The sequence below is a fragment of the Apus apus genome, chromosome 1 (assembly GCF_020740795.1).
Source record: "Apus apus isolate bApuApu2 chromosome 1, bApuApu2.pri.cur, whole genome shotgun sequence".
In the NCBI taxonomy this organism is placed as follows: domain Eukaryota; kingdom Metazoa; phylum Chordata; class Aves; order Apodiformes; family Apodidae; genus Apus; species Apus apus.
The window spans coordinates 22,165,818-22,192,471 of NC_067282.1; the positions used below are offsets into that span (position 1 = coordinate 22,165,818).

A 26,654-nucleotide genomic window follows, 5' to 3' on the forward strand; every position below is an offset into this window, starting at 1 on the left:
TTGGAAGGGACCTTAAAGATCATCAGGTTCCAACCTCCCTGCCATGAGAAGGAACACCTCACACTAGATCAAGCTGCAAAAAGCCTCATCCAACCTGGCCTTAAACATGAGCCAACAGTGTGCCCTGGCAGCCAGGAGGCCAACTGAGTCCTGGCATGCATCAAGCATGGCATAGCCAGCTGGTCAAGGGAGGTGACTGTCCCACTTCACTCTGCACTGTTACAACCCCATCTTGAGCAGTGTGCAGTTTTGGGTGCCACAGTACAAAAAGGATATAAAGCTTCTGGAGCATGTCCAGAGGGCCACAAGGTTGGTGAAGGGCTTAGAGCGGAAGCTGTATGAGGAGAGGCTAAAGGCACTCTGTCTGTTCAGCCTGGAGGAGACTGAAGGGAGACCTCGTTGCAGCTACTGCTTCCTCACCTCTTCTCTCTGGTGACCAACAATAGGACCTGAGGGAATGGTAGGACAATGTGCAGGGGGAGGTTTAGGTTGGGCATTAGGAAGAGATTCTTCACCTGGAGAATGGTGGAGCACTGGAATAGGCTCCCCAGGAAAGCAGTAATGACACCAAGCCTGACAATATTCAAGAAGCATTTGGACAATGCCCTCAGGGACATGGTGTGAACTTTGGGGTTGTTCTGTTCTGGGGCAGGAGCTGGATTTGGTGATCCAGGCTGTCCAAGGAGGTCGTTGAGCCACCATCCCTGGAGACATCTAAAAAGACAGATGTGGTGCCAGGGGACAGTGTTTAGTGGTGGACGTGGTAGAGTTAGGGTAGTGGTTGGACTCGACCTTGAAGGTCTTTTCCAACCAGAGTGATACTGTGATACCTCCAGGGAGTGGGCTGCCACAACCACTTGCCACCAGTGAAAAGGCTGAGGAAAATAAAGGCATGACCTAGCATTAGCATTATGTGAGGCTGGAAGATATCCCACTGCAGCAGCTGTGATAGCAAGGAGTCCAAGCCAGAAGCTACCAAATTAACAGCAATTCTTTTAATTGGTTTTACTGTGTTTAAAGGGATGCTGTCCTGCTGAAATATTTTAATCAGGCAACGAAAGTCTTGGCCATGTGCTGTTCAATTGTTTGCTTCTGGATTGTCATAATTTTATTTCTAATTTTTCACATGTGCATATGTATGCACATCTCAATATACATTCCAGAAACGCAGAGTGCACAATCTTGTATATATATAGATACCAAGTGCTATATTCTTTGCCAATTCTGTCATTAAAAACCAGGATCAGACAATATCATGGCATTTGCTACTAAAAAGAAGGAAGCCATCTAGTAAAAACATAAACTACACACTAAACACACAGGTGGGTGTGCAGTGTATACAAAACACAACATTAATCACCTGCTTCCAGCACACTGCCCATAAGAAGACCTCGTTCCTTTCCCCTGCTGAACAAAGCTGCCTTAACGGCAGGAGGGAGATGTTGCTGAGGGATCAGACCCCTGCTATGCATGGCTGGGAATGGTGCAGGTTTCTGTTCCTCAAGCTCTGGAGCATTAGGGACATTTCAGAGATAGCACCTCCTGCTTTTTTCTCCAGACATCTCACAGCCCTAGAGAATTTCTTCCATAGGAAAGGGAGCAGCAATGTGCTCTGTCTAATCCCTAAACCACCCACATACCAGTAAACAGCTACTGAAAAGAGAACACCAAGTCCTGCTGGACACGAAGAATGTGCTGGTGCTTCAGTATTGCCTCAGCAAAATAGCAGGGTGATACAGCCCATGTGCCTGCTTTCCAATGTCACAGCTACTGGCTGTACCAAAATGAGAAACTGCTCTCCCATCCCAGGACAACTTCTGAGATGGCAGTGGGGAATCTGATCTTATAGCTTTCCAGCTGCTGGCAAAATGAAAGGCTGGGATAGGATATGAGCCTCCACCAGCTGAGGACTGCAAGAAGAGGTTAAAGAAACGCCTCTTAGATACAAACTGGGTATAGTGCATCCTGCATCAACAGTAGGGAAGACTCAGGTGCAGGTGACGGTTATTTATTTTGGCTAGTTTAAACCCTGAAACCAGTATGTTCCTCTCCCCAGGCTACCATGTATCACCCCTGTAGCTGTACTGGAATATGGGGAATGATGCTGCAAACAACATCACTGACAGGAACCCAATGCTGTGCCTACCAGTGACTGGGTGGCAAGCCACCTAGCCAGCAGCCGAGGCAGAGGAGAGGGATGGGAATCTTTCCAGCATGGATTCCCACCTAGGAAGTACCATTCAGTGAAAGCACCTTCAATGCTCTCAGCCCCTCTAGCCCATACCTTGGATTTCAGCCAGTGCAGATCCTCTGGCAGCTCAAAAAAACACCCAGCTGTTTGGAGGAGAAGGAGAAGGAGGAGCAGGACTGTACCCCATTTGCCATCCACAGCTCCTCGGGATCAGAAAGTTAAGATGTCTTCCTGCCTAGCCAACAAAGGGCATCACACCTCTCTCACTACATGAATCACAATTTTCTGATGAAAAAACATCTAATTGAAAAGTCTCCCACCAGCTCTAGTACAGTTTCCTCAAATAGTTCCTCAGCATGGCTTCAAATTATACTTTGCCAGAAAACTGCTTGATTTAACTCCCTCAATCTGTCAGAAAACCTGAGGGGATCTCCACTGATAATTAGACTTCCCAGATGAAAGCCTGAGACAGATTGCCAGGGATCTACTCAAAGTGACACACCACTCGTAATCTGCCAGGGACTCAGCCTTGGTATCTTGCAGAAAAAAAATGTATGCTCTGGGAAACAGTATTAAATAAGTGAGCTTCTCTTTTCTTAAACACAGATAAAACTTTGCTTAGCCAAAATGCCTGTCTGTGCCATTCAGCATGCTCCAGTCATCGTCCTTGGACAACAGTCCTCGGAAGAAGGTGTGAAATGTCTCTCAGGAGATAAGGAAGCAAGTTAGACAGAGATAGAAGTTGGTTTGTTATTAAAGCAGTAATGGGGAAATGAACAAATAAAAAATTAAAAGCCCAAATCTTCATGCAGAACAACAAGCACCATCCTACACAGACACGGGGCACAACTGATGAGACACAGACAGCAGGATGAAGGCTTCCCCAAACATCACCATTTCACCAGGAGGAAGGGCTCAGCTGAGTGGCAATTTTCAGGTGTGGATAAGGGGCAGATCAAAGTAGATATAAATCAGTGGATTTTGCTTCATCCCTGAGCAGCAGAGAGCAGTGGCAGCTCCAGCTGGAGGCAGTGCCATGTGGCAGCAGCAGATCCTGGCCACTCCTGTCCAGAGGCCTGGGGTCATCTTACTTGCATTCTGCCTGAGCAATGTGCCACACCATGGATCAGGGTTTGGCCACCCCACTGGACCAGTGTGTCTGTGGATCACCCATTTCTCAAACAGGCACACTCCCAGCACCGGAGCATGGCTTATCACCACACTGCTGTCCCAGTTAAAAACTTCCTCTGTTTCCATAACAGGTACTGACTCAAAGCAAAGGAACCTTTTCCTTTACTAGAAAAGCAGGAGCAGAGCTTCTGTGAAATAGGTGGAAGTGTTTTAAGAGATTTTTTTAGAGGAAATGCCCTGTAACGAAATTTAGAGGAACTGCTTGCATGAGGGACAGCTCAACCTACATTGGGCACGCACTTGTTCAGGGAGGAAGGGGAGCAGAAATCACACATGGACAAGTCACAGGGCTTCCTGTGCTTTACACTGAGATGACCCTAGGCTTCTGAGAAAGGCTTTGCTATCCTCAGGTAACTGTGTCTGCAAATTAAGTGTTCAAGGTAAGGCTGGAAGGGGCTTTGAGCACCCTAATCTAGTAAACGATGTCTCTGTCCGTGGCAGGGGGGTCGGACTAGATGATCTTCAAAGGTTTCTTCCAACCTAGGCCATTCTATAATTCCATGCTCCTATGAAACACCAAAGGATGCTACAACCAACCTTCAGGCTATTGCAATCAAAAATAAAGTCATTAGAAAGTAACTGTAATACAGTTTCATGAATCCAGGAGTTTTTCCACTAATTTGGAGGCCGTTCTCAAGAGCTTGCCCCATGCAGACCTGAAAGGCAGATCTGCCACCCCTGCACCCTCATGTGGCTGTTGGATAGTGACTCAACACAGCAGAATAATTAAGAAAAAATTCCCTTTTCTGAAGAAACCTAATTTCTCATTAAGCAAGCTGGCTGCATTAAAAAATATATTACAACATTCTGAGGGCACTTGCATGACTATGGACCTAATGCTAAAGCTTTATGCAAATATGATTTATGCCATACCAAAGAGAAGCAAGACTGGTATGAAAGGAGCTAAATAAAATGTTTGCTTTTAGACTCAATATTCCTGCATTCCAGCCATAATTAAAGGGCTGGGAAGGGATTAGTGCCTTCCAAGACCCACATGTTCATCACTGCAGGCAGAAACAAACACCACACCCCCTTTGGCTGGTGTGTCTCCCTGATGCTGTGTGTCTGCAGTTTCAGGGGTGGCTCATGACAACTGCCTAGCAGACAAGTAATTCCTATTGAAGAGCTCTTCAGGAAGACCTTCCCCTGAGAGATGGTGTTCTGATGCACACTGTAGAAAGTCAATGACTGAATGCTACTGTCCAATCAAGCTAGTCCTGCCCTTTCACCAGATGTACCCCAATGACCAGGGTCACTCAGTGCTAAGGGAGCCAACAGTGCATGATTCAGAGGGGTCACCAATGCCCCAGCTGCCTGGGAACAGCATGATGAGTGGAGCATCTCACCAGAGGAAGCCCTAATTGAGGCAGTTTGGGCAACCAAAACCAAAGCAGAGGAAGATGATGAGCACTGATGGTGTGGCCACACTTCCACTGTAACTAGGACATGGCGATGTCCCAAATCACTGACGGTAAGCAACCAACCTCCCCTCCCCAGCAGCCCATGGCACATGCCTTGCCAGTGACTGCTGTTTTGGGATGGGAATTGGGCTGGCAGGGTAGCTGTGGAGTCTGGCTGCCAGGACCACTGGGTGTGTCTATGTCAGAGTAGTCTAGACAGACACCCACAGCAGAATAGGAGTCAAGGATGGTGCAAAGAGGTGGAGTGGAAGTCAAGCACGGGGCTGTGTGAAGAAAGAGAGGGGAGGTGATAAAAGCCACCTGCCATCCTGCATTTCAGGCAGGGGGTAACTCCACTCCAGGAATGCAGCCAACATGTCCAGATGATGGGCACCACTCACCTCCCAGCCTGCAAAGAAGCACCACTCCTTCAGTCATCCTCACCACGGCAGGGCAGCGGGCACACACTTCTCACCTAAGATCACAACCACAACTGTGCACCCTGGCTCTCCCAAACCAGCCAGTGCTGCTACCTGTGCTGCCTCCAGGCTTGCAACAAGCTGCTCGCATTGCATCATCTTCCCACCTTCCTCTCATTCCCAGGCAGCTGCCCTCCGCAATATTCCCGGCCATCGCACGTGGCGAGGGCAGCTAAAAGCAGACTAGTAGTTAGGAACAGCAGCGATGCCGTTTGGTCGTTTTTGCAAGCACTACAAGTGGTTTCCATGGCAGCTTCACCCACGCACTTGCCTGCTTGCTGTTAAACCCTCATGCTGCACAAATCACCTGATTTTGTTTCACTGTTTGACCCAGTCCTGCTCAGCTCTTTGGTTCTTCACTCCCATGCACCAGCAGGGCTAGTAAAATACTCTATTTGAAAGGACAGGAGCACCCAACTAATAAAAAAAGGCAGATGAAAAGGGATTACTAGTCTGACTGTGGGGGAAAATACTCAGTCTCAGAACTGTTTTGCAAATAATCCTACCAGCTGTCACTGTAAAGACCTTGCAGCCCCTAAGCACTGATGGACTTAGAACAAAATGCCTCGAAAACTGCAGGCATTTCAGTCATTTCAGCCTAAAATAAGTAGAGACCATGGGTAAATAATACAAGGGTATGACTGGTCTGACAACCAACCACTCCTGTTTTCACACAGGTATTGGAGCCCAGTTTTGATAAACTCTACTTAAATAAATCTTATCAGAAAGGTGGTACAACACTGATGTGGAATTACATTTCAGAGCAAGGTAGGTTCAGTGTTTGTTTGCTCTGGGTAAATGGTCTTTTTTTAGCCTCAAGCTCACCATTCAGCTCTCCCCTGCTCCCTGCCAGGAGAGCTGTTGTCTAAGGGAAGTTTTGCCTCCAACTAGCACAAATGTTCAAGGCTGCATGACTGCTAACTGGGGAGGGCTGGGGAAGAGAGATATCAAAGCACAGCCCATTTCATATTTATCTAGGACCCTTTCTCAAAGTATGACAAAAGGCTTCACACTCCTGCCTGGGATTGAATCAAGAAGTGAATGCTGAAGTTTGGCTTTTTTTTTTTTTTCCAAAAAGTGAAGATTACACTCACCAGCTGAAACAGAAGCCAGATCACAACGGCATGCTTCAAGTCTCACTGCTGACAATGCCATGCAGAGAGACCCTGCACCCCCTCAACGAGGAGGCTCCACAGCAGCCAGCCCAAACAGGGATTTGGAAAGAACATTCATACCCACCACCAAGGGATGCTGAGGAAGGCACAACCCTCACATGAAGCTGGGGGAGGAGCAAGAGCAGGGATGACTAAGAGATACCAGCAGGCAAGAAATGCAAAAGGCTGGTAGATTTGGCTGAAGCCCACCCATGAGGTCACTCCAAAAATACAGAGTTGGACTCAGCCCCTTATTTTGCACAAGGAGAGGCATTACCTTGTAGCCAGCCTTACAGTTTATTTTCCTGTCTATGCTGCAAAGCCAGCTGTCCCAACCCACACATCTTCCATGAAGGGAGCTTGTTCTGCCTCCTTTAGAAGTACAAGTCAACTTACAGAAGAGATTAACTCCAAGGAGCAAAAAAAGATTTGCCACATACTTGTAATTTGATCCCATCCACCTGGCAGTTGACAAATACGCAGATTAAAATCTTACTTGATTTCGGATTTTATTGGAATTGCAGGCTACACCTTCCTGCCCCTCCACCTCCCCATGCAGAAGCCTGGTCTGCCCCAAAACCTGCACCTGGAACTGAGTGACAGGGATAACCAAAGCCACCCAGCACCCAGTCCCATCAAGAGAAGTTATACAGCTATCCTTAAAAATTATTATGCCCTGATAGACAAAAGTATCTTGTTTGGAGTAAGAACACACTTTTTATTAGAATAAAAATCAGCAGTACTATTCAGTCTGCTAATACATTTTTAAAACCTCATTATATTTTTCCACATTGTCATCCCAGCATCAAAGGAAATCACTCTTAATTGTACGTATAGGGCTGGGGGGGAGGTACACAGAGAGACCTAAATATGACAATCTCTGAGACGTTTTGCCTTACACATTTCAAAATACTTCTCTGAGCACATACAGTGCCATCTCTCCCCATGTCACTTATCTACAACAAGAAACTTTGAAGTATAATAAGCTCTGCAGCTGCTAGGCTCTTTAAGCAAACAGGAGGAAGGAAACAAACTACTGGCTGTAAATATTATCCTTAGTTCTACTGCACTGTGACTTAAAAAAAATAATCAGGTGATTTTAAAGAAAAATAACTATGAAACAAATGATAATTAGCATTTTTCCCAAAGGGTCTCAACTGCAGCATGAAAAACAAAGAGCTGCTGATATGCTTTTGATGGCACCCTACCCCACGCTGTTCTGCTCTCCAGATATTTCCTTCAGAGGAAAAAGCAGGTTCAAAAGTACCCAAACATCTGTGATGGTCTATCTGGAGCAGGCAAAGCACAACAGCGCGGCTTCATCACTTCCACTAGTTTTCTTGAAGGATATCCTTGTTTCTCCACATGCTAACCACATTTTGAAAAGTAAGATTCTTCTCAACTAGCTTTAGCCAACTCCAAAACAAATGTTTGGGTTAGAGTATCATCTTGCCCCTCTCTGTAACCAAGAGGCAGAGACAGGCATTCCCAAGTATAAATTTATCCTTTTGAAGGAGAGATGGAAGAACGACCCTCCAGTGATGCCTGCCTTCCCTAAACACTGCAGGGCTCTACCGATATCTATGAAAACTTCACAAGGAACTCAGACAGCTCCTCAAGACAGAAAACGTACCAAACCTAGAGCCAGAAGAAGCAAAAACACCTCGATTTTGACCTGTCTTTCTTTAGGCAGTTAATGGAAAGGTGAGGAAGCCTCTGAATGGTCTTTGGGGCTTTTAGCAACTCAGAAGTCTGCTTCTCTCACAAGAACAATGACTCCTCCTAACACTGTGTTTCTCAAAAATAGTTTTCTGGAAAAAGCTTTGGATTTCAGGACTGCGTGAGCACTGACCCTAGTGCCTCCAGAACAAAGCATAAACGTTTTGCTTCTGCTCTTCCCGGTTCCTTAACTGTTATGCTTTTCACTGTATTGCTTGTGTTGGTACCTTTCCTGAACTGAGATGGTAGAGGCCAAATTCCCACTCTAATCTCACAGAAGTTCTTATTTCTAAAATCACAAAAATTAATCACAAAAACCCTGTGTTTTTTCTCCTCCAAGACGTGGCACCTCCACCCTAACCCACCATTGACTTCTGGGTGTTGCACTTTCATATTGCTCAGGGAGCCAGAACATTTGGTCCTTTCTTCCAGCAGATTGCACAGCCAGAAAGGTCTTCCCTTATACCCCTGTGGTCAACATGGGTGGACACACAACAGTACAGCACCTCTGCACTTCCAACTGGTATCAGCCAAGTTCAGGTAGGGACTGGAAGACAGACTTGTAAATAATTGGTTTAATCATTTTCTATACAGAATCCATGTGCCTTTATTCAATGGGTTGTTAAAACAGTGCTGGACAAATTAGTCAGGTCTCCAATTACATTTTTTTTTCCTATGATGGCATATTATACATTCATTGTCAATATTTCTTAATAGCTACATGATTCTTATTGAAAAAAAAAAAAATTGTTGCTGCTCTAGATAAAGCAAAAAAGAGAACGGGTTAATTTTGTATTTTTCTTAAAGGCCTGCTCGGAGCTTTTGGAAACTATATGCACATTAACTAAAGTGAGACAAAGAACAAAAATCTTCACAACAGATGTTACAGGTCACTCTGTTTTGTGAACTTTTTGGAAGGAAAAAAATTAAATAGTGCAGCATGCAGCAGAACCCTCTTCTTGGGAACTATCCCACACGGGTCATCTAACAGCTGCCAGGCAGTGTGCAATCCCAAGTGGAGTTTAATCAGCAATCTAAGGATGAAACACTGTATTCTGGTCACCTGAGACAACTAATCCCCTCTGGAATATTTTCTAAAGATACATCACATTATTTACTTTGCTACCTAAAAATGTTTTACAAGACAGTCACCTCAACAAAATAACCTAGTTTCACAGATTCAACAAAACAATTTTTCCAACAAATTTATTTTAAGAATCTTTCAATCGAAGAAAGCAAGCTCTTCTTCAGCTTAAGGGAACAGTTCATTTATCAAATCACAGTAATTTCTTGCACATTACGTTTACTCCTGCAACATTTATATCTGAATACACCTCCCACAGCAGTATTTCCAAACGAAACTAGTGTTACCAGTGGTCTGACTTTGTTATGGTTTATAGCTTGTACTTGTTTTTTTCCTCCTTTCTTATTTTGCAGAATTGGTTTTGCTTAGTGACTCCAGACTTCATCAGAGGGCTTTCTGTTCCCAAATACGCAGCGAGTTACACCACCTCCCAGTCCCACCGCAGAGGCAGTTTTGGGAAACAGACCCTTTGGAAGCAAGTTTTTCCAAGTCCTGACCTCAGCATGCTTTACCCATAAAATTAAAAGGTGGTTTTGCATAGTACTGCTTTTATAGCAATGGAAAGTGGCACTAAACCACACCCCACAAATACCCCACAGCCAAAGCAAACTCACCTTTGGTTTAATCAAACCACTGAACCAACATGGACCACTGCAGACATGAAGCAGCACCGTATCAGCGTAGACACTGGTTTTCTTATGGCTCCAAGTGCACTGGGTGGAGAGGTAAATGTTTCCAAACGCTTGGTACCACCACTGCCTTCAGCCTCCCAGACGTCATCATCCTTTCCGCTCCAAGCACCGATCTATCCATGTTGCGTCCAGGATCACATCACTCAAAGACTGCAGCCTCCAGTGAGCAAACGTTCTCTAGAGACACACCACACTACTCACTTTGCTAGCGGAAACTTTTAAGGCAAAGCCTAGACGGTAACTAGAGTTAGCAAAGACGTACGACTGAAGGAGCCTGCAATGCCCTGCCTCATGTGAGCTGAGACAAGTCAGAGGAGGGATCTCTCAAGCGTACCTGCCAGAAAACTGGAGCAGCAATTACCAGCTTCCAGCAGCAAACTTCCGAGGAGGCACAACTGCCGCCAGAGATGATGTGCATCTACCCTACAACTCAATAGTTCTCACCTATATTAAAATGCCTGGCAATTTAAGACAGTCAGGCTCACACACAGCCAGGACTAACACAGGTCACAGCACACACAGCTACTGATTTTGAGAACACCTTCTCATTTGACAGAACAGGTTCCAGAAACAAATAAATTATCTGGCATGGGGGATATTAATGGTCTGCCTGAATCAGTATCAGGGAAAATCCCTAGTTAAATAAAAAGCTCATTGTTCAACTTATTATTTTTAGAATTCCAGAGTGGCTTACAATAACCTTTCAGAAGTGAATGACTGTCAAATGCCACTAAATTTCAAGAGGAGCATAGCTTGCTCAGTAAATAAGGGCAGTAAATAATTGCAAGCCTTCAAAAGCAGGATACTAAGTAAAATCCTCATTCTTGTCATTTAAAAATTAAATGGGCAAATGAGACCTAGAAGGAAAGACAAAAACATATGTCAAGGATAATTAATAAGGTAAGAGTGAATTGCAAAATCTGTACAGCTCAGAAAAGACAGCTGGGATATTTGTCTGGAAATCTGGTAAAAGGGAACCCAAGAGTTATTCCACCTCTCAGAAAAATGCAGGAGAAGGAAGTGTGAGAAAACATGAAGCTAAATACTACCATTAAGTAGACAGTAATAAATTTAGTATTTTAGTAAATATAGCAATTGCATGGATTTCTCAGAAAAGGGGTCAAGACACAGCACAGCAGGCACTGAGGAACAGGTTAGATTAACAGGAAAATTTAATGAGATCTTGCTCAGCAAAGAAGCTAGTAGCACATTTTTTCCTTTAGCAGTTACTGCAACTCTTGAACACACAAAAACTGCCTCTCTGTGAAAGGAAGTTTTCTGAACTGTTTTTCATTTGAGTAAAAAAAAAACAACCCAAAAACTCAAAAAGGTAACTGAAACAAAAAATCTCTCAGTACTTTAATTTGGAAACTCTGAAATAAGGCACTTCTGTACCAGATACCATTTACAGGATTTATGACCCATCACCTTGGTGGTCTCCAGCAGTCAGGAACCCTGGCAAGGGCAGCAGCTGCTGACTCGCCATCAAGGACAGGCAGCTCAGGCCAGCACTGCCAGGGTAAGGAGCATTCCAAGGTCTCTACACACTACAGAGGGAAAGTGGGAGCCCCAACTCCTGATCTCTAACACCCTCAAACAGCCCAGGAACCACAGGCAGTTGTCAGGAACCCTGCAGCCAGTGGGTAGTCACAGGGTAGGTGTCAGCATTTATGTTTTGTTTGACCAACTGCTACGCCTTTTTTTTTTTTGTTCTAGGTTTAAGTAGCCTGTGATATTGCAGCAACAGCAGTATGAAAGGAGTGCTCAAATGCCAGAACAAACCCACCCCTAGTGCAAACAGCCACGACTCTTCCCCAAGTCACTGAAACATCCAAGAAGCTCACATGTTCACTGAGATAAACACTTAGACATTTATAGTACAGACTTCTACATCCAGGCTAATCCCCCAATGAGTCCTTTTATAGTCAGTGGAAAGCAGCTTTCAGGTCACAACTCATCTGCTTCAGCATACTGGGCTGAAATGAATCACACCCCAGAAACAACCACCCCTCTCCTGGCTGACCACAACAGCAGGCGGGGCTGTTTAACTTGGATGTAGATTTTTGCCCAGATGAATGCCACCTTCAGCACCACTGAGCATGTGACAGATCTGCAAGGATTTGGGCCCTAGGATAAAAAAAGATGAGGATATAGCAGGTAATGGAAACAAAACAAAAGAAAACCAAACAATACTGCCAAACACACTGACGTAGACAGCAGAAAAGATTCACCCTGGGTTACTAACTCTGGGGCAGTAGACACTGGAGATGACCCCAACCAACTCTGCCCAGAACACCAAACGTTCTCTTCGCCACCCAGCCTCCTGGTTCTGCTGGTCAGTTACACTAAAATTAAAGGCACTGTATTATTTTCTATTCTCTGAAAGCTGAGATACAACTGGAAGTGGCAATTCTGAAAGGCATTGAAGTCTCATTAATCTGTCATAGCGGATCAACATTGAGGAACTTGATAGTTCAAGGGTGGACAATAGGTAGTAAAGGCAGTAATTGCAAGAAGATCTCTGCTCTCCTTCACCCAAGCCATATTTCTCCCTTTTTCTTTCCCATCTGAGACTAAGCGATGACCACCACACCTTTTTGCCATCCCTCTTGTACAAACCAGTCCACCAACTGCACTTAACACCATAGAGATTAGCACACAGCAACCCTCACTCACATGTCACAAAACCCTCAGCACAGATATAGAGCTGAGGTACAACACCATACAGGGATGATCCCTACTGAAAACTGGCAGTAGGCTGCACAGGAAAAAGAAGGGAAATAAAAGAAAGAAAAGAGAGAGAATAACAAAGATGTCAACAAAAATACAGCTGAGAGCTGTCTACTCTGACAGCTGGCTAGATTAGAGAAAGAGTTATGGATTCCCTCTTTTGTCTAAGATAATTCCTTCTGCATAGCAAATCCTTCTCTCCACGTGGAATGAAGAGCATATTGTGCAATACACACCTCGCCCACATTCACAACCAAACTGCCTGAATTAGAAGCCTCGCTGGCCTCAGGTTTCCGTTACAGCCCACCCAAAACAAGGAGTGCCTTCTGAACACATCTCGCTGATAAGCACAAGCCTACAAGCAGCACTGCTCACAACTTTACACATTCCATGAAAATGGCATAAACTGGGGACTAAACACCCAGGCGTCCTCCCGCTCAAGAAACTGATTTATGTCAAAGCAAATTTGACCACCTAAAGCATGCATGCATGCTATGATGCACAGTCAAGATCTGTTCCCTTCATTTTGCTCAAAATGCAAAATCCTTGAAAGCAAAATAACTTTCAAGAGCTGTGGCAATCCACGAGCTTGCTCCTTCTCTGTGCCAGGGTCAGCACTTGCAGATATGCAGCCTGTGCAATTACACAGTCCCTCTTTTGCTCTGTATGGAAATCCTGTCTAAACAATATTTCAGTTGACTGCTGAAGGCAACAGCAGTCCATGGAGAACCTGACCAAAAAGGTAAGTTTCTGCCTGTTCTCTCCAAATGTTTATTGTTTGCCTCTGACTTGGGAGATGGCAGAGACAGTAAGTATCACTGAGTGAATACCTTCAGGAGGCTGAGCTGCCCCACTGCAGAGGGTCCCGCATGACACCTACAAGCGGGACCAGAAACAACACCCTGCTCCAAAACTAAGGCTTCTAGCAGCCAACTACACAACTAACTAGCACTTCTGCACATAGCCCAAATCCTTCTGTCCTGCCTTGGCTATACATATAAAATCCTTACTGAGTCAGCGGGTTTTAGCCCCCTCCCCAGCCCTGTCTGCCACAAACATTCAGACGTACACATGCAAAAAATTAGAAATCCATCTGCTAGCCAGGCCAGCGGCCTAAACAAAACGGAAACAAGCCCGTGCCCTTGTCGCTGAACAGGTTCAGACAGGAGCAGCTCCCAGGGCATGAGGCTGACCCGACACCTGCATTTGTGGCGAGTCTGCAGCCTCAGCACGCTCCCTACCGTGCTGCTCGTGGTGCCAAGCGAAGACGAGCAAGAAAACGGGTGAGCTGGGAAACGTGCATGCAGTTCTGTGAGGTCTTCGGCTCTGCCCTGGCTTGCTACTCGCTCCGGAAGAGGGAAACCGCGGCGGGAGGCGGCAATGCCCATCATGGCAGATCCCATCCCTCGCTACCCAGCAAAGGCCCTTCCCGCCAGGCGGGCGGGCGGCCCCGGCATTCCAGGGGCTCCTCCCTCGGCCCGGCCCGGCCCGGCCCGGCCAGCGCGGGGAAGGGGCGAAGCAGGGGGCAGGGAGGGACCTGCCAGGAAGAACCGCGCCTCCAGGCACAGAACATGGAGGGGCGGCTGTTTTGGCGGGAGGAGAGACTCACTCCCCAGCCCCGGCAGCCCTCGGCGCCGCCCCAGATGCATCAGGCAAAATGGAGGCCCAGGCGTGCGGCGGCCCCGCTCTCCTCCCTCCGTCCCTCCGTCCCTCAACTCACCTGCGCCCGGGTGGCTCAGGTGGGAGCGAGGCCCCGCCAGGGAAGCCCGCGCTCCCCGCCGCCGCGCTCACCCCGCAGCCCGCCCGGCCCTGCCTCCGCCGGCCCCAATGAATGGGGAGGCGGGCGGGGAGGGCGGGCCCGGCCAGGCCCGGCCCAGGCGGGCCCGCAGCGCCGTGCGGGGGAGGCGCGCGCAGAGCGAGGCGGCTTGAGCCCGTCCCTGGAGGGAGAACCGCGCGGCTGGGCACGGCCGGAGGACAGGGAGGGGATCGCTTCCTCGGAGCAAGAAGGGGCTTGTTCCTCACAGGTAGGTCACAGGCGATCAGTTCGTACCATTAGTGCAGTGTGGACTGAAATGCAGCTTTTTCCCCCCCCCGCAGGTTCTGCGGGGATGAGAGCTGAAGGGGCTGAGCCGCCCGGTCCGTCCTGCTGCTCCCCGTTCCCCGGCAGCTGATCTTCTGACGAGCGGGGCGGCCCCGGCGACGCGGGATGAAGTGGATGCGGGGGTAAAGCTGGACACGTTGGCTCCCGTGAAGCACCAAACCCCCCACCGAGGAGATCCGCTGCTGGTGAAACTGCCGTGGCTGCCTCCAAAACTGGGACAAACCACCAAAACTAGATGTTAGAAGGGGAACAGCACAGGGTCTGTGCTGGGTACTTGGTTAAATCTCATTCCTGTTACCGTTCATAAGGTCCATGGTGAGACCCACTATGTGAAAAAGCTTCAAGTGTGCTGCAGGTTGGGACAGCAAATAAACACGGATCTTGAAGAAACTGTGGAAACTTAACGTGGAATTCTAGGAGGGAGGAGAGTGATAGTTAGGAAAGAAAACCAAATGAGCAGTGGCAATCTGCTGGCTGAGCAGCTAATTAGAAAAAAATATCTGGAGATGACCATGGACCCCAAAATTCGTGTGAGACTACTGCATGATACTAATGCAAAAAAAACCCCACAAAACCAAACAAACAAAAAAACACAACCCAAAACCAACAAAACAAAACAATCCACCCCAAACTGAAAACAACTGTATCCTTCTTGTAGAGCATATTAGTATAAATGTATGTAGGATGTAGAATGTAATATGAAGCTCTAATCGATAGTGCTGAAACCTCAGCTGGAGTACTGTGCTTATTTTGACATTCAGCCTTACAGAAATACACCTACGTGGGGCAATCCTGAAAAAAAGGCTGATAAAAACACGTTCATTAATGAAAAGCCAAAGGAATTAATTTTGCTTTTCCAGAACAAATGCAGAACAGTAGAACAGCCTTACAGGGCAAAGGCAAAGGCATAAACAATAAATAAATTGTTTAATGTCAGTTGAGACCATACCACACTCATTAATGATTACCCACTGGAAACGCTGGAGAAAGCTGAAGGACATTTTGAGGTGTGCACTCAGAGAAAGCCTTCAAACAATGTTTTGCTGCCATGTTTGAACAGCTGCTCCACATGAGACTGACAGCTATACCTGTCACATCGCCGTCTGCTTCTGCCTGGCACCACCATAGAGCTCTGGTTCATCTCCTGTGCTGATTAACAGATGTAGTTGCATTAGTAAGGAGAGGGATAGTCTGAGATTATGGCTCTGAAAATTGTTCAAACTCTCCTTCATGAGTCCTTCCCACGAGGTCCGGGGCTGCTCCAGCCTGGGCTTCCCACAGAGTCACAGGTGCTTCGGGAACAGTCACCTCCCCTGGTGCTGGGGTCTTCCACAGCTGCATAATCCAAGTCCACTGGCATCAAAATCCAAGTCCACTGGCCAAGTTCCCCCCTTTCCTGGAGCCTCCAGGGAATGTTCCACCACGTTCCTCCATGAATGCAAGGGGACAGCCTGCCATCTCGCCATGGGTTGCAGGGAAGCTTCTGCTTGGACAGCTTGCCCTTCTTCCTCACCAGCCACCAGCATTGGTCTGCCTCTCCAGCACAGCTCTTCTTTTTTAACTGCTCCCTCTGCTCAGGTGTTATCTCAGTTCTTTCCTATGTTGATCACTGAGGCGCATCTGTTGTCTCTCTGATGGCTCCTTGGCTGGTTTTGGATCGGGGGAGCTTCTCAGCTCCTTACCTAAGCCACACCTGGGGTCCCTCCCCCACTACCAAAAAACCTACCAAACCAGCACAGAAGTCCTGGCTGCATCCCCAGCCACCTACTAGGTAGGAATGGTCCCTGGCCCATACCATCCTCCAAACCATGCCTGGGTATTGTTCAAGTGAGTGCTAGTTACCCCAGGCCAAAACTGCCAGGGACCACAAAAACAATGTGATATCAACTCTGTCTATACTTCTAAGTTAATCAAAGCTAAGGAATATTCACAGAACTTAGTAACCCTTTTGCCAAATTTTTTATAAGACCCATGCCAGAGTCTTCATCTATGCCAACAGTGTCGCAAATAATCCTTAGACACACAAGCTGTTAGCACAGACCTGTGAACATTCCCTGTTTACATACAAGCACCTTGTTTTGGAGAGTAATCCTTTGGACATTAACCATTCTATTCCATAAGCATTATCTGTCTCTTGGACAAATTTAGTAGTCTAATATAAAAGCAGTCAATACTGCTCCTCATGGAACGGTGCTTAGGGACATGCCCTAGTCCTGTTTAACTGGAGAGCACAGATGTGGCCTAGATATGTGAAATTAAGTGGAAGATGAATGGTTTCTTATCTACCACAAGAGCACGATGGAAGAGGCAATGGGGCGGGCAGAGCTACTGTGACTGAGCTGTTGAACATTCCCTGCAGAAGTTACCTAGCCAAACGTGAAGATGTAAGAGAAAAGTGTACCAGGGAAAATGGAAAGACTGCAGAGGTGGTTGGACCTTTCAAAAGCTTTGGCTTTGCAAAGGCCATGCACCACCTCAGTCTGGGCTCTCTTAGCATCGTGTGGGTGGGAACTCTCCTGGCTACAGCAACAACTGAAGACCTTCCTTTCCATCAGCATGCACAAACAGGCCAACTGCAAAATATCAGAGCAAGGAACTAGGCCCTGCCCTCCAGCAAAAGGCACCACAACCTTCAAAGCTGTGTACAGCTGTGTGCCTTGGATGTAAGCCATTAGAGTAAGAGGGAGGGTCTGGAAGCTGCACCCACTTCGCAGCTCAGGGGCTGAAACAGAGCTCTTCTGCTTTTCAAGAGCAGTGTGCAAGGCTTGATTTTCCTTTTTCCAAATTAGAGCTAAGAGCGTCAGAAGGGAACCTTGAAACAAAGAAACACTGCCTTTCAAAGAGCCAAAATGCTGGTGGTATCTATACTCAGAAAGGTGGTTCCACCCAATTCCTACAGCATTTGAATCTTACTGGGAGCTGGCAGAAGCTCTCTCATAAATTCCTTTCTTGATATGCTTTGGAAGCAGTCCTGCTAGGTGCCGCTCAGTCAGCATTTGCTACCTTTGAGGAAGCCTCTGTCCTGAGGGCTCCACAGTGCTGGTTGCAGAGAAGCAAGATGAACCGGCAGTGTGCACTCACAGCCCAGAAAGCCAACCACATCCTGGGCTGCATCAAAAGAAGCGTGGCCACCAGGTCCTCCAACATAAGAAGGATGTGGAGCTGTTTAAGCAAGTCCAGAGGAGGGCCACAAAGATGATCAGAGGGCTGGAGCACCTCTGCTATGAAGACAGGCTGTGAGAGTTCAGCTTGGAGACAAGAAGGCTCTGAGAAGACCTTATAGCAACCTTCGAGTTCCTGAAGGGGCCTACAGGAAAGCTGGGGAAGGACTTTTTACAAGGGTACTTAGTGAGAAGACAAGGGATAATGGTTTTAAACTGGAAGAGGGGGGATATATGAGAAATTATTTCCTGTGAGGGTGGTGAGACACCAGAGCAGGTTACCCAGGAAGTTGTGGATGCCCCCTCCCTGGAAGTGGTCAAGGCCAGGTTGGATGGGGCTTTGAGCATCCTGGTCTGGTGGAAGATGTCCTTACCCATGCAAGGGGGTTGGAATTAGATGATCCTTAAGGTCCCTTCCAACCCAAATAATTATATAATTCTATCATTCTATAAGCTGCATTGCAGCCTACCACAAGAGTCCATGAACTGGAGGGTGGAATTCCATCCTTGGACTTCCCAGTCCCATGTGGGGATGTATGTTGTGTTTCAGAAAAGTGATGTTGAACCTCAATGTTTTAATCACCATTGTGTTTGTAACTAACAGTGTATGCACTGATGTACCTTAGTGATAGGTAGGGCAAGTCTTTAAAGCAGTTTTAATATTAACCTTATTGCAATATATATAATAAACCAAATTAATCCTGGTGATCTGTTTATCTGTTTCTTTTGCTCCTCTTGCTTGGTTGTGGGACTGACCTGCTCATTAACAAGTTTTTCAGCCTTACAATAATAACCTCTGGCAAATAATATTTTTGAAGGATGATTACAAACAGGTATTTCCACTTCAGTGGGGGGACCTTATTTCCTGCTTTTGCCAGAGCGTTACCCTCATGTTTCATCCTTTCTGGTTTCTTCCATTTATTTTTTCTCCCTACTTGTGCATTGATGAATTCAGCAATAGCTCAGGGACCCGAGAATCGAAGGAAGTGCATGAAAGCTGACGCAACAAGGCCTGGGTCAAGAGGTCACCTTGGAATCAGATGGTGGATTTTAAAATCCTCTCGGCCAAATTTTATTCCTGCAATGCTGAAAACAAGAAGAGTTGGGGCTGCCAAGAATGGAGCTGCTCCAGACTTACAACAATGAAATGGCAAGAAGTGAAGTATGCCCTCTGCATTTTCATAATTTTAGCATAAACTGAAAGAGATGCCTTGGAGTGTGCTGGGCAAAAGCTGCGGGAGGTGGTGGTGTAACGTAAGGCTTTTTGTACTCATTTAGAGATGACTTTTATCTGAAGCCACCACCCTCAATCCCACCCTTTTCTCTGTACTCAAAATAATCAGAGCTAACATCCTGTTACCGCTTTGGGTTAGTCCCATTCTTAACAAAGTTGTTCTTTCACCTGCTAATATGTCTGGGCTAGTTTTCTCATTCATCTTCTGCCTTCTTTTTTTTTGTTTTTTTTTTTCCCAATAGGATTTATTTGGTGTAGCAGACTTCCTTCTGAACCTTGTGTTTATTTGGGGGGAAGCAGGTCCTGATTTTATTGGAAATTATTAGCATAATTCATATGCTTTATGCTCTCTGAAAGTGCCAAAGATGAAAAAGACTTTTGTACTTTCTGTTCCTGAAAGATCATTGTTTCTGGCAGTCATTTAGCCTTTTCCAAGCTGTGAAATTATATCACTCACTGGCAAAGCACAGAAAAGGCTACATCCAGGCAAGCCAGAGGATACTGAGAAATGCTAAGACCATTTTCTAGAGAAAACCACAGTGTCTGTGACATATGTTGTTGTTTTGACTTTGAACATTTGTTAAAAAGTTGAGGAATAGGCTGGATTCAAATGGACTTCCCATGTGTTGTGGAACAAGTGGTTTATTTTTCATTTTTCGGGAATTTTGGTTGTTTTTTAAGTGAATTTTGAATTGCATATTTAAAACCAGCAAAAAATAAATCCTCAAGAATAAAGTATTCAAGACCTCCAAGCCATACCTCTATATAGGCTTACCAAAGTTGACCAAGCTTACTGTTGACATCCTGTAAATCATGTTACACTTTCCAGACTCATCACATCTCATATGCACAGCAAGAAACTCCAGCTGATCACCTCCTGGACCCCATTCTTCTGTAGCTAAGCCTGTACTTAGCTCACTCATTGGCAGCACAGGTATAGACAGATATTTTTTCCCCTGCACCAAGTACAGCCAGTTCCTAACAAGCCATGCCCCATGGGAGAAGAAGCCTCACCCCGAAGGACTCTCATCAGAGTCTGTTGCAGGACTCACCCTGTGACACTCTTGCATGTGCTGGAGTCAAAGACACCTGAGAAGGGTCATGCAAGAATAGTAGGGCCAGGCATCCCGAAGTTCAACCTCATAGTTAAAGCATTTCTCCAGTGAACATCAGCACTAAGATTAAAAATACTGGTTCAAGTTACCCTCAAGTGGATCCATGGGTTTCCAGTACCTGAAATAAATGGTGAATTACAGTTGAAAGGGAGATTCCAGATTTGTTTGTTTGTTTGTTTGTTTCTGCATATCTCAAAATCCAAATCAATTTCAGCCCAGAATTATACATAGGCAGCATTTTAAGTTTGCCAAAACTATGTTTTAGGACTAAATTATTTAAAACACAGGAAGTCCTTTGAGCTCCAGTTTGCCTCCTCATCTACAGTGATATGCTGACAAATTCCAACTAAATCTGGAGAAGAAACTGCTTTCCCTTGCTCTCGCAGGCTACATCTGAGTCCTGTGGTTTTTCCACCTACTCTTCGCAGGTAAAACTCTCAGCCGGGAAACTAGAAGCAGGAGGAAAGGGTGCTTTGTGGTTTACAGCATACAGCAGCGTTTACAGTGTGTGTGTGTGTAAAGGTGGAAGGTGTTGACTACGTGTTCTTTGCATTCCTGGACCAAATTGTGGTGGTGCTTGAGGAATTTTTTTCTTGTCACTAGGAGAACTGAAGCCATTGACACAAGGGATTTCTTACACTTTTAGTTTTCTGTCTTGTTTCTTGTTTGTTGTTACACCTTTTTCTTGTGCCTTGAGAAACTGGCATGCCCTGCTCATGCCCAGCCAAAAAATGCTGCAAAAATATCCCCCTTCCTAGCCTGATGTATTTTCTTCATGAGTCTTTCTTTGTAGCCTTTCACTGTCTCTCTTTGTAACTTGTACCAAACCGTGTCTGCTGGTCTGTATGGCACAAGGCTTTGCAGGTCTTCATATCCTCTTTAGCATTTACTGATTTATTTCCTCCTCCATTCCACCACAATGCCACTCAACTCTGCCTAAGTCTCTTGGTGCTACAGCAATAAAAATAATAAGGACTGTAAGTTCCTTTCTTCATGGGAAGAAGTTGAACCAGTAGAACTGGAGGTTTCCAGTCAAATCAATAGAACTGTCATCAGAAAGTCCAAGCTGTTCTCTCTCTGATATCTTCTAACTTTGATCTAAGCAAGTTTTATCAACACAATCTTTTTTCTTTTTTTTTTTTCTAAATCCATTAAAAGAATAACAAAATAAAACTCCTCCCAAGCTGGATCCTGAAGGAACTCCATTAGTAACTTTTCTCCAGGCCAGTATTCCTCTTCCAACACAGCCAACGTCACGTCCCTTCTCATTAGCTCCTCACTACCTCTCACCTTTCTTGTCACTTAGTTCACATACTAACCCTTTTGTCAGTTCAGCCAGTTTCCAAGACAGGACTGTATCATTTATTTCTCTGCATCAAGCTACATTAGAAATGCTGCATTTTTCTTTTTCAGAAAATTACTTGCTTTAATCAAATAGACCAAATTGTCTCCTTTTGAGAACTCACTTGTCTTTGTGTTCCATTTTTTATTTAAATTTATACCTTTGTATAGCTTTACTTCAAAATGTGTCTTAGGATCTTGTGTACTACTAAAATCAGAGTCTCATGGCTGCTACTCATGCAGCTGTGTGGTACTACATCTAATATTTTTTAAATGGTAACAAAAAACTTTACTTCCAGATTTTCAATTACTTGCTCACATCTTTTCACAGTTCTGGAATGGAGATGATTTGCATTTCAGCTAGTGTACGTTAAAACCTGTGGTTCCTCTTCTAGCAGTTTCACCATCAATTGCACACCTCTCTCCTCCCAACAGCAATGCTATTTTGCCCTTCTCAATATCCTTGCTGGAAACTTTGCCCGTTTAGGACAAAATCTAAAGAAGGACTTGGCAGCCTAACATGCAACTTCAGTTAAGGCCTCTGCACTCAGAGCGATGTTCTTAAAACCCTTTTCCAGATTTATGGAGGCTTATTAGCTCAGATGCCATCTGATCAAATGACCCCCAGCTTCTTGCTAGTACCAGGGACCTAGTTATACCAGGAGCACTTGAAGAACTAATACAAAGTGTGAGCACTGAGTTCAGATGGTGCTGGCAGGGCTTTTTAAACCAGCAACTGAATCCTAAGAATCCCTGTGTCAATCTGACTGCCCTTATCACAGCACAAGTGCCATGTTGTCTCTGTCTTGCTCTCCTTTTTTTCACAGAAATCTTGCACTCCTCTGAACTTAAGGGCTCTGCTGAAATGAGTGCATATAAAGCTCCGTGCATCCTGCTGTCTAGAAAACTCTCCCAGCACATCAGACAACAGGACATTAAGAAGGGTGTAAGATGAAGTTATATACAAAAAATCTTGAATATACTATGCAGGAGTTCCCCATGAATTTAAGCAAAAAAAGTAGTTACCAGTTGTTAATGGCCCCTAACAGTGCATGACTGACATCATCCAAGATATTTCAGTAGTGTCTCAGTCATTTACATCATCCCCACCTCTGAGGCTCAACTTATGTGATTAAACAAAATGAGTTATGTCCTGCTCTCTGTCCCTGAGGGCGAGCTGCACAGTACAGCTTGCATCCACAGCAAAACTCTCCTCTTCTCCAAAACAAATCCAAGCAAAGGTGACTACCTCCACACTGTTCACTGGAAAGAACAATCCCATGCTGTTCCATAAACTGTGCCCAGGCATTGTCTGGGATGGGGCTGTCTTGCACAGTCTGTACCTGCATCAGGAACGATTAAACAGCACAGGCAATCACAGACTGGTGTACTACCCTGGACTCTCACCATGTTGTATTTACTAATTTATGTGTCACCAGGGAGGCTGAAGCTTTGTTACAGACCAAGAACCAACAAAGACAGAGTTTCAGACAGGCTTCTTCACCATTTCCTCGTGAGTGGCTCAGACACCACACTGATTGCAGTAGATTCTAGTCCTGGGAATGTAACTTTCTCTCATTTGCTATACAAAGGACTTAAGACATCTTCCTCAGCATTGTGAATTTTGTTCCCAGAGCCAAATTAATTTCCTGGCCCTGTGTACGTTCTTGGGTCTGGCTCTTGATCTAAGTGTGATCCGAATACTGTGTTTGATCTCAGCCTTCTGCTCTGTACACAGCAGCCCTACTTCCTCCTTTTAAAATTTTGTTTCTATTTATACAGTTACCAAACCTTTCTGAATTTATCTTCACAGATCTTTGCAAGGTCTAACTCAGCTTGACTTTTGGCACTTGTTACTTAATTCCTATGTTTTCTCACTTTCAAAACAGAGCTGCCTAGACTGACTGACCTCTTTATCCGTTCCCATAGAGTGTTTACACCTAGCATCCTTCCTTGGGCAGTCATTCATCCAGGTAATTCTGGATAACTTTCTCATTAATTTTTCCTTTATTTAGTATGCAAATTCCAAATATTTTCTAGCTCTGATATAAACTCTCATACCCCTTCATATGCAACCCCTGAGCGTGTCAAACTGATTAACTCCACTCATTGCTTCTCTTAAATTTTTGAAATTTTCCCTAGAGGAACACCTCCCTCAAGACAAACAAACAAACAAACAAACAAACAAAACCCCCAAACCAACCAACAAACAAACACACCTATATATATATATTCATCCTTTTTCCTATTCCATTTGAATGCTATCAATACTGATCCAAAATTATTTACTGTAACTAGTTATTCTGTAATACCTTCACTACAAAATCCTCATCCAAAATACATCCCCTTTTGCTTGTGGGGATAAGCAAGTGTAGTGTCACATCCCTTTATTCTTGAGTTTGCAGCTGGAATATTAAACTCTTGCATATTGACAATTCATAGTAAACTTCATTCTTTATATTAAATAGACAATAAAGGTCTAGGGTTTTATAAAAGAGATCTCTAACACCATCTCATTTTTCCCCTTCACCATCCTTTCCTAGAAGATTTTTACTTAGCTTATTGTTTTCCTCCTGCTTTGTCTCAGTTCTATTTCATATTTGTCACTGTATTATCATTCAGTAATCACAGAATCGTCATGGTTGGAAAAGACATCTAAGATCACCAAGTCCAACCATCAACCCAGAAAAAAACCACCATGTCCACTACAGCATGTTCTGAAGTGCCATGTCTATGATCAAGAAGATAAATCCAATGTAGGGGATCATTAGAAAAGGAAGAGAGAACAGTACAGAAAGCATTGCTATGGCCCTGGTTTGCTCATTTCTTGAGAACTGTGTCTGCATCTCCTGACCCTGAAAAGTTTAGAGAAGATTGTAGAGAGTTTAGAGAAGAGCAGGATGAACATTAAAAAGAGATATGGAATTAATTACATTTAAGGAGTGGCTGAGTAGGCTTTAATTATTCAGCTTCAGAAAGGGATGAATGACTTCAGAGGATATGCTAACAGGCCTGCAAAATAATGAGTGGGAAAGGTGGATACCATGAGTCAACAGAAAGGGTGTTCACTTCTCTCCCAGAACAAGAATGAGGAGCTAAGACAGTTTCAAAAGTAAGGAGCAGCCCTTCTCACAGTGCCTGGTGGGTTTGTGAAGCTCATCAGCAAACAGTGCTCAAGATGCAAAACGTGTGCCAGGGCACAGGACAAGTTCTTGGAAGAGGGATCTGTCAGAGCTACAGATAAAATATGTTTGGCTCAGGAAATCCCCTGAGCTGAAAAGAGATTGAAAGTGGGAGAGTACTCCCATGGGAGTACAACAAGTTTTTATATATGTACTTGCACTACTCCTACTTTTTGCTATGCACCTCCTCATAGTCACTGCTGGAAGCAAGAACCTTTGGAAGACAAATCCTCAGTCTGAGCCACCACAGGTGGTTTTATGTGGCATATTTTTCCATACTCAAACGTTATTTCTATGGTCCTGTCACCTTGCTCATAAATGTCCCTGTGCCCTGTTCTGCTGGCTTTCCTTTTCCAGCTCAATCCTTGCAGTAATGCATGGGTTACTGTGTATCTGCGCACGTCCTGCGCAAACACAGCATTTTGGGATTTCTGTCTTTCTATCTGAACTAGATACAGACCCTTCTTGAAGCCACACCTGCCTTTGATGGTGGGGCTCTGCATGCATCCTCTGTAGGCAGGGAACTAGTGGCCTTGCTTGATTTCCACATCTCTCCAGACAACCCAGGCAACCCACGAGAAGCCAGATTCTTGCCGTCCCTCTGTGACTGTTCTCTATGTGACCGAGGTCTGCGAAAAAGCAGCCCGGAGAGCCACAGCACAAGCAAGCAGCCTGTGCCCGTGAGCACCGCTGCTGCGTAAAGCACGAGGCAAATGAGGAGAAAGCCACGAATCTGGTCCCCACTGGACGGCGCCGTGCTCGAGGGCGGCCCCCCCAGGGCTTTGCTCGGGGAAGGTGCGGCAGCTCCCCGGGCCGGGGCGGCCGCTCCCGCCTCCCTCCCTCCCTCCCTCCGCCGCCCGGCGCTGCCCCCGCGCGGCCCGCCCGGGGCTCGCCGCCCGGCGCCGGGGGCTGCTGCAGCTTCGCCTGCTCCTCAGTCCAGCCCCTGAGCCAGGCCCCAGGTCTCCCCCCCGCCGCGTCCTGAGATCCCCAGGAGTTAGGGAGGGCTCCTGTAACAGGAGTCGCTTTGGTCTTTCAGGAGGACAGCCCCTGTGTTCCCTGGCTTGGCTTTCCACTGCAAAACCTTCCTCTCCCCAGGCAGGAATGAATACACAAGGACATTTGAGGACCTAAGTCCCATGATTTCAGTGTCATGTTGGTTCCTAAATAGAACCTAAACCAGCTGTAGACAGTGATTTCTTTCCATGTTCTCTAGTCAAGGTGGAATTTGGTGTTGGGCTGTTGGAGAAATTCCCTAACAAAACCCTAACAAACTCCCCTCTATTGACATGAAAATAAAGCAAAGGGAAAGCCCCAGCCTCTGTAACTGCTGAGCACTTGCATTCTTTAGAGGTGGTGGTTGTATTTCTCAGCCAGGAATTATGTCCCACCCATGACACAAGTGAGTAAACATAGAAAGGGAAAACCATTCCAACTCAAAGCCTCTACTCTGTTGAGACTAGGTGTTTAAGTTTGCTTAAACAAGGTGCAAGCAGTTTGAAAGGTGCTGGTGAGGCTAATGCCATCTCCGACATCTTGGCCAGGTCAGATGCTGAGCAGGGAGACTGCCAAGTCCTCCTAACCCCTCCAGCATGGACAACACAGTGGGGAACGTGCTCAAATCAAACTGTCCCAGGGCAGGCTCTTGGTGTGATGGGAGCATTCTCACTGGCCTTGAAGAATGCTCACGAGTGAAGAGCATCCTCCTCCATACTCAAAGGTGACCAAATAAGGCATATTGCCTGCAAAAGAAACCATTACTGCAACTTTTGCTTGAACTTTCTTAATTATACCAGAGGACACTTGAACTTTGAAATTTGACGTGTCCACCCTCTCCTCCACAAAAATTACACACCATCTAGAAATATCTTTTTGCTCTTCCC

The 26,654-nt window shown here is 45.6% G+C and overlaps 1 protein-coding gene across 5 annotated transcripts in view; it reads right to left on the reverse strand.

The window, feature by feature from the left end:
* SLC7A1 (solute carrier family 7 member 1) overlaps nucleotides 1-14,394 on the reverse strand; it is a 41,983-nt gene extending 27,589 nt beyond the window's left edge. For 3 of the 5 annotated variants that reach the window (XM_051618351.1, XM_051618343.1, XM_051618318.1), the window contains exon 1: nucleotides 9,833-10,741. The gene's annotated coding sequence lies outside the window, so the exon portion shown is untranslated. Of the gene's footprint in view, nucleotides 1-9,832; nucleotides 10,742-13,881; nucleotides 14,007-14,360 lie in introns of those variants that run through there. The other 2 variants (XM_051618325.1, XM_051618333.1) reach the window with 2 other exon arrangements.
* Between the last annotated feature and the right edge of the window lie 12,260 nt (nucleotides 14,395-26,654).